Below are 7865 nucleotides of genomic sequence, written 5' to 3' on the forward strand. Positions count from 1 at the left end.
TTTTATATCAAAATCGATCGTTTCGACGATATGAAGACAACCCGTGTAGATCATTTTTCCAGTTTTGGTCATCTTGGGGGCTTAATCGGCCAAACTGTACTCTGAATATAAGATCTTAGTACTTTGAGCATAGTTTCGGCCTTCGAGATGAAATCGGACGGCGATGACCCAAACTTCAAAGATGTTTATATCAACAATACGGAACTCTTTCATGTAGATCACTTCTCCATTTGAGGCCATCTTAAATAAGTTCTTGACCGTGCCAAAATCTGGTGTCAACATCGTGCACCCTTGAAGAGTGGTCTATTTTTATTGAATCTCGGTTGTGGTGATACACATATTCATAATATTGATGCCGAAAGATGCAAAGTTGATAATGATAGTGCAACATATTTCTGGCACTGCCGTTTAGGTCATATTGGTGTAAAACGCATGGAGAAACTCCATGCAGATGGGCTTTTGGAATCACTTGATTATGAATCATTTGATACTTGCGAACCATGCCTCATGGGCAAGATGACTAAAACTCCGTTCTCCGGAACAATGGAGCGAGCTAATGACTTATTGGAAATAATACATACCGATGTATGCGGTCTGATGAGTGCTGAGGCTCGCGGCGGGTATCGTTATTTTCTGACCTTCGCAAATGATTTGAGCAGATATGGGTATATCTACTTAATGAAACACAAGTCTGAAACATTTGAAAAGTTCAAAGAATTTCAGAGTGAAGTGGAGAATCATCGTAACAAGAAAATAAAGTTTCTACGATCTGATCACGGAGGCGAATATTTGAGATACGAGTTTGTCCTTCATTTAAAACAATGTGGAATTGTTTCACAATCACGCCACCTAGAACACCACAGCGTAATGGTGTGTCCGAACGTCATAACCGTACTTTATTTGATATGGTGCGATCTATGATGTCTCTTACCGATTTACCACTATCGTTTTGGTGCTATGCATTAGAGACAGCTGCATTCACGTTAAATAGGGCACCGTCTAAATCCGTTGAGACGACACCGTATGGACTGTGGTTTGGCAAGAAACCTAAGTTGTCGTTTCTTAAATTTTGGGGTTGCGACACTTATGTCAAAAGGCTTCAGCCTAATAAGCCCGAACCCAAATCGGAGAAGTGCATCTTCATAGGATACCCTAAGGAAATAATTGGGTACACCTTCTACCACAAATCCGAAGGCAAGATATTTGTTGCCAAGAATGGAAACTTTCTAGAGAAGGAGTTTCTCTCGAAAGAAGTGAGTGGGAGGAAAGTAGAACTTGATGAGGTAATTGTACCTTCTCTCGAATTGGAAAGTAGCTCATCAGAGAAATCCGTTCCCGTGATGCCTACACCAACTAGTGAGTGAAGGAAATATGCCCTAGAGGCAATAATAAAGTTATTATTTATTTCCTTATATCATGATAAATGTTTATTATTCATGCTAGAATTGTATTAACCGGAAACATGATACATGTGTGAATACATAGACAAACAGACGGTCACCAGTATGCCTCTACTTGACTAGCTCGTTGATCAAAGATGGTTATGTTTCCTAGCCATAGACATGAGTTGTCATTTGATTAACGGGATCACATCATTAGGAGAATGATGTGATTTACTTGACCCATTCCGTTAGCTTAGCACTTGATCGTTTAGTATGTTGCTATTGTTTTCTTCATGACTTATACATGTTCCTATGACTATGAGATTATGCAACTCCCGTTTACCGGAGGAACACTTAGTGTGCTACCAAACGTCACAACGTAACTGGGTGATTATAAAGGTGCTCTACAGGTGTCTCCAAAGGTACTTGTTGGGTTGGCGTATTTTGAGATTAGGATTTGTCACTTCGATTGCCGGAGAGGTATCTCTGGGCCCACTCGGTAATGCACATCACTATAAGCCTTGCAAGCATTGTAACTAATGAGTTAGTTGCGGGATGATGTATTATGGAACGAGTAAAGAGACTTGCCGATAACGAGATTGAACTAGGTATTGAGATACCGACGATCGAATCTCGGGCAAGTAACATACCGATGACAAAGGGAACAACGTATGTTGTTATGCGGTTTGACCGATAAAGATCTTCGTAGAATATGTAGGAGCCAATATGAGCATCCAGGTTCTGCTATTGGTTATTGACCGGAGATGTGTCTCGGTCATGTCTACATAGTTCTCGAACCCGTAGGGTCCGCACGCTTAACCTTCGGTGATGATTTATATTATGAGTTATGTGATTTGATGTACCGAAGGTAGTTCGGAGTCCCGGATGAGATCGGGGACATGACAAGGAGTCTCGAAATGGTCGAGACGTAAAGATTGATATATTGGACGACTATATTCGGACATCGGAAAGGTTCCGAGTGATTCGGGTATTTTTCGGAGTACCGGAGAGTTACAGGAATTCGTATTGGGCCTTAATGGGCCATACGGGAAAGGAGAGAAAGGCCTCAAAAGGTGGCCGCACCCTCCCCATGGTCTGGTCCGAATTGGACTAGGGAGAGGGGGTGCCCCCATCCTTCCTTCTCCTTTTCCCTTCCCTTTTTCCTATTCCATGTGGGAGGAGGAATCCTACTAGGACTAGGGAGTCCTAGTAGGACTCCACACTTCTGGCGTGCCCTAGGGGCTGGCCGGCCTCCCCTCCTCCATCCTTTATATACGGGGGCAGGGGGGCACCTCTAGACACACAAGTTGATCTGTTGATCTCTCCCAGCCGTGTGCGGTGCCCCCCTCCATCATAATCCACCTCGATAATATCGTAGCGGTGCTTAGGCGAAGCCCTACGTCGGTAGAACATCATCACCGTCATCACGTCGTCGTGCTGACGGAACTCTCTCGTGAAGCTCTGCCGGATCGGAGTTCGCGGGACGTCATCGAGCTGAACGTGTGCTGAACTCGGGGGTGCCGTACGTTCGGTACTTGGATCGGTCGGATCGTGAAGACGTACGACTACATCAACCGCGTTGTCATAATGCTTCCGCTTTCGGTCTACGAGGGTACGTGGACACACTCTCCCCTCTCGTTGCTATGCATCACCATGATCTTGCGTGTGCGTAGGAATTTTTTGAAATTACTACGTTCCCCAACAGAGAGGAAGCTAATGATGATGATCATGAAACTCCAGATCAAGTTACTACTGGACCTTGTAGGTCGAACAGAGCACGTTCCGCACCAGAGTGGTATGGTAATCCTGTTCTGGAATTCATGTTACTAGACCATGACGAACCTACGAACTATGAAGAAGCTATGATGAGCCCAGATTCCGATAAATGGCTCGAGGCCATGAAATCTGAGATATGATCCATGTATGAGAACAAAGTGTGGACTTTGGTGGACTTGCCCGATGATCGGCGAGCCATAGAGAATAAATTTATCTTCAAGAAGAAGACTGTCGCTGATGGTAATGTTACTGTCTACAAAGCTCGATTTGTCGCAAAAGGCTTTTGACAAGTTCAAGGAGTTGACTACGATGAGACTTTCTCACCCGTAGCAATGTTTAAGTCTGTTCGAATCATGTTAGCCATTGCCGCATTTTATGATTATGAAATCTAGCAAATGGACGTCAAAACTGCATTCCTTAATGGATTTCTCAAAGAAGAGTTGTATATGATGCAACCAGAAGGTTTTGCCGATCCTAAAGGTGCTGACAAAGTATGCAAGCTCCAGCGATCCATCTATGCAGTGGTACAAGCATCTCGGAGTTGGAATATACGCTATGATGAGGTGATCAAAGCATATAGTTTTATACAGACTCTCGGAGAGGCATGTATTTACAAGAAAGTGAGTGGGAGCTCTGTAGCATTTCTAATATTATATGTGGATTACCTATTGTTGATTGGAAATGATGTAGAATTTCTGGATAGCATAAAAGGATACTTGAATAAGAGTTTTTCAATGAAAGACCTCGGTGAAGTTGCTTATATATTGGGAATCAAGATCTATAGAGATAGATCAAGACGCTTGATAGGACTTTCACAAAGCACATACCTTGATAAAGTTTTGAAGAAGTTCAAAATGGATCAGTCAAAGAAAGGGTTCTTGCCTGTATTACAAGGTGTGAAGTTGAGTCAGACTCAATGTCCGACCACTGCAGAAGATAGAGAGAAAATGAAAGTCATTCCCTATGCCTCAGCCATAGATTCTATCATGTATGCTATGTTGTGTACCAGACCTGATGTGTGCCTTGCTATAAGTTTGGCAGGGAGATACCAAAGTAATCCAGGAGTGGATCACTGGACAGCGGTCAAGAACATTCTGAAGTACTTGAAAAGGACCAAGGATATATTTCTCATTTATGGAGGTGACAAAGAGCTCGTCGTAAATGGTTACGTCGATGCTAGCTTTGACACTGGTCCGGATGACTCTAAGTCACAAACCGGATACGTATTTATATTGAATGGTGGAGCTATCAGTTGGTGCAGTTCCAAGCAGAGCGTCGTGGCGGGATCTACGTGTGAAGCGGAATATATAGCTGCTTCGGAAGCAGCAAATGAAGGAGTATGGATGAAGGAGTTCATATCTGATCTAGGTGTAATACCTAGTGCATCGGGTCCAATGAAAATCTTTTCTGACAATACTAGAGCAATTGCCTTGGCGAAGGAATCCATATTTCACAAAAGAACCAAACACATCTAGAGACGCTTCAACTCCATCTATGATCAAGTCAAGGAGGGAGACATAGAGATTTGCAAAATACATACAGATCTGAATGTGGCAGACCCGTTGACTAAGCATCTTCCACGAGCAAAACATGATCAGCACCAAGACTCCATGGGTGTTAGAATCATTACAATGTAATCTAGATTATTGACTCTAGTGCAAGTGGGAGACTGAAGTAAATTTGCCCTAGAGGCAATAATAAAGTTGTGATTTTATATTTCCTTATTCATGATAAATTTTTATTATTCATGCTAGAATTATATTGATCGGAAACCCAAATACATGTGTGAATACATAGACAAACATTGTGTCCCTAGTGAGCCTCTACTTGACTAGCTCGTTGATCAAAGATGGTTAAGGTTTCCTAACCATGGACATGAGTTGTCATTTGATAATGGGATCACATCATTGGGAGAATGATGTGATGGACAAGACCCATCCGTTAGCTTAGCATATTGATCGTTCAGTTTTATTGCTATGGCTGTCTTCATGTCAAATACATATTCCTTTGACTATGAGATTATGCAACTCTCGGATACCGGAGGAATACCTTGTGTGCTATCAAACATTACAACGTAATTGGGTGATTATAAAGATGCTCTACAGGCATCTCTGAAGGTGTTTGTTGGGTTGGCATAGATCGAGATTAGGATTTGTCACTCCGAGTATCGGAGAGGTATCTTTGGGCCCTCTCGGTAATGCACATCATAAGAAGCCTTGGAAGCAAAGTGACTAATGAGTTATTTGCAGGATGATGTATTACGGAACGAGTAAAGAGACTTGCCGGTAACGAGATTGAACTAGGTATGTAGATACCGACGAACGAATCTCGGGCAAGTAACATACCGATGGACAAAGGGAATAACGTATGTTGTCATAACGGTTCGACCGATAATGATCTTCGTAGAATATGTAGGAGCCAATATGAGCATCCAGGTTCCGCTATTGGTTATTGACCGAAGGGATGTCTCTGTCATGTCTACATAGTTCCCGAACCCGTAGGGTCCACACGCTTAACGTTCGATGACGATATTGTATTATATGAGTTATGTGATTTGGTGACCGAATGTTGTTCGGAGTCCCGGATGAGATCACGGACATGACGAGGAGTCTCGAAATGGTCGATAGGTAAAGATTGATATATAGGACGATAGTATTCAGACACCAGGAATGTTCCGGAGTGTATCGGGTATTTATCGGAGTACAGGAGGGGTTACCGGAACCCCCGGGGGAGGTATATGGGCCATAAGAGGGGAGCACACCAGCCCACAAGGGGTGGCGCCCCCGCCCCCCCCCCCCCCCCCCCCCCCCCCCGCGGGCATGTGGCCGAATTGGAGAAGGAAAAGGGGGTTTCGTCCCCCCTTCCTTTCTCTCTTCCCCCTTCCTTTCTTCTCCGGTGGAAAAAGGAAAAGGGGGGCGCCACTTTCGGAAACCCCAAGTAGGATTCGGATCCTACTTGGGGCGCCCCCTGGCTGCCTCTCCTCCCCTCCCACCTATATATATGGGGGGAGGGGGGCGCCTAGAAGACACAACCTCAATTGCTAGCCGTGTGAGGCGCCCCCTCCACAGTTTACACCCCCGGTCATATTCTCGCAGTGCTTAGGCGAAGCCCTGCGCGGGTCACTTCACCATCACCGTCACCATGACATCATGCTGACAGAACTCATCTACTACATCGACACCTTGTTGGATCAAGAAGGTGAGGGACATCACCGAGCTGAACGTGTGCAGAACTCGGAGGTGCCGTACGTTCGGTACTTGATCGGTCGGAGGTAGAAGAAGTTCGACTAACGCTTCCGCTTATGGTCTACGAGGGAACGTACACACACTCTCCCCCTCGTTGCTATGCATCTTCATGGATAGATCAATGCGTGTGCGTAGATTTTTTTTTGTTTTCCATGCAATGCTTCCCAACACTTGTGACCTTCCTCCCGCGTCAATGGCCTTGTCAAATCACTGCCCGATTAGCATACCAAGGAGGAGGAATCTCTCTCACTCTCACTCTCACTCTCTCTTTCTCCTTCTCTCACTCACTCTCTCTCTCCCTCACACACACACACACACACTCGGCTTTGTCGTGCATGGTGTCATGTCTCAGTCTCACTGGTCTCTCTCTCCCCAAAATTCCGCTGATTGCAAATTCATTTTGAGTTGCGTGTGAAGTAGCAAATGCGAGAAGCGCTGGATTAATTGTGAGCCTGTGAATTGTTGGGTTTAGTCCAAACTAATCTCCCACTCTAGATCAACTTACCTGGCATCTTTGAAACCTTACACTGATACCACTTGTTAGAATAATTCAAGGCACACGTTGATCCGTCGAGGACAAGCAATCGCCGCTCACAAGCACAACACCAATATTTTTTTAACGAGGTTTAGTGACATGGCTACATCCTCGAGGAATGACTACATGCGCTCCTCCCCATGTACTAAATCGACATGAGACAACCGACAATAACTCCGCCGTGGCCATCAAACAAGACTCCGATCACCACATCACCTTAGCCCGGCCACGGGCATCCGGACCGTCCCCTTCATGATCTATCCCTAGCCTACCAGATTATGTCTAGTCTAGTTAGCTACCCTTTGGTGCCTTTATATAATAGGCTCAGGTTACACAGTTCGACTCAAACACGTAACTCTTTGCTAATTACAAATCGAACTGTAGCCTGACTTGTACAGATAATATTCTACGCATATTTTAATATATTTGTTGGATTAGTCCCATATCGGTTGGGGTAGGAGACAGAGCACAACTTATAAGGGCGGGGATGCCCCCTCCTATCATGCTTGTCTTCTTGGGAAGTAGGGACCAAAGCCTGGTATAGTATGTGTTGCTTTCAGATGGGCCTGGTTAATGGGCTGAGACGCGCGTGTAGAAAGCCCATGACACACATGGGTCAGAATCGCTAGTTAGTAGACCCGGAATTGCGTAATAACTGATACAAGAGTCCAATTGCCTGGAATAGAAATCTTGATGGGCTCATGCATGGGCCAGCTGTGACTGGTTGGTGGGCCATGACTCTTGTGTAGCGGGCCCATGACACATGTGAGTCGAAAATGTTGGTTAGCGAAACCGGGATTGCATAACATGAATTACACCATTTGTCAAAGTAATTTCTTTCCTGTGGGTTTTGAATTCTTGATCGGTTTTGTCTCCTCAGTGTAACGGTAAGTTTCACTAATAGCTTCCATGCTGAAGTTTGAGTGA

This window comes from Aegilops tauschii, chromosome 3 (genome assembly GCF_002575655.3).
Source record: "Aegilops tauschii subsp. strangulata cultivar AL8/78 chromosome 3, Aet v6.0, whole genome shotgun sequence".
Taxonomy (NCBI): Eukaryota; Viridiplantae; Streptophyta; class Magnoliopsida; order Poales; family Poaceae; genus Aegilops; species Aegilops tauschii.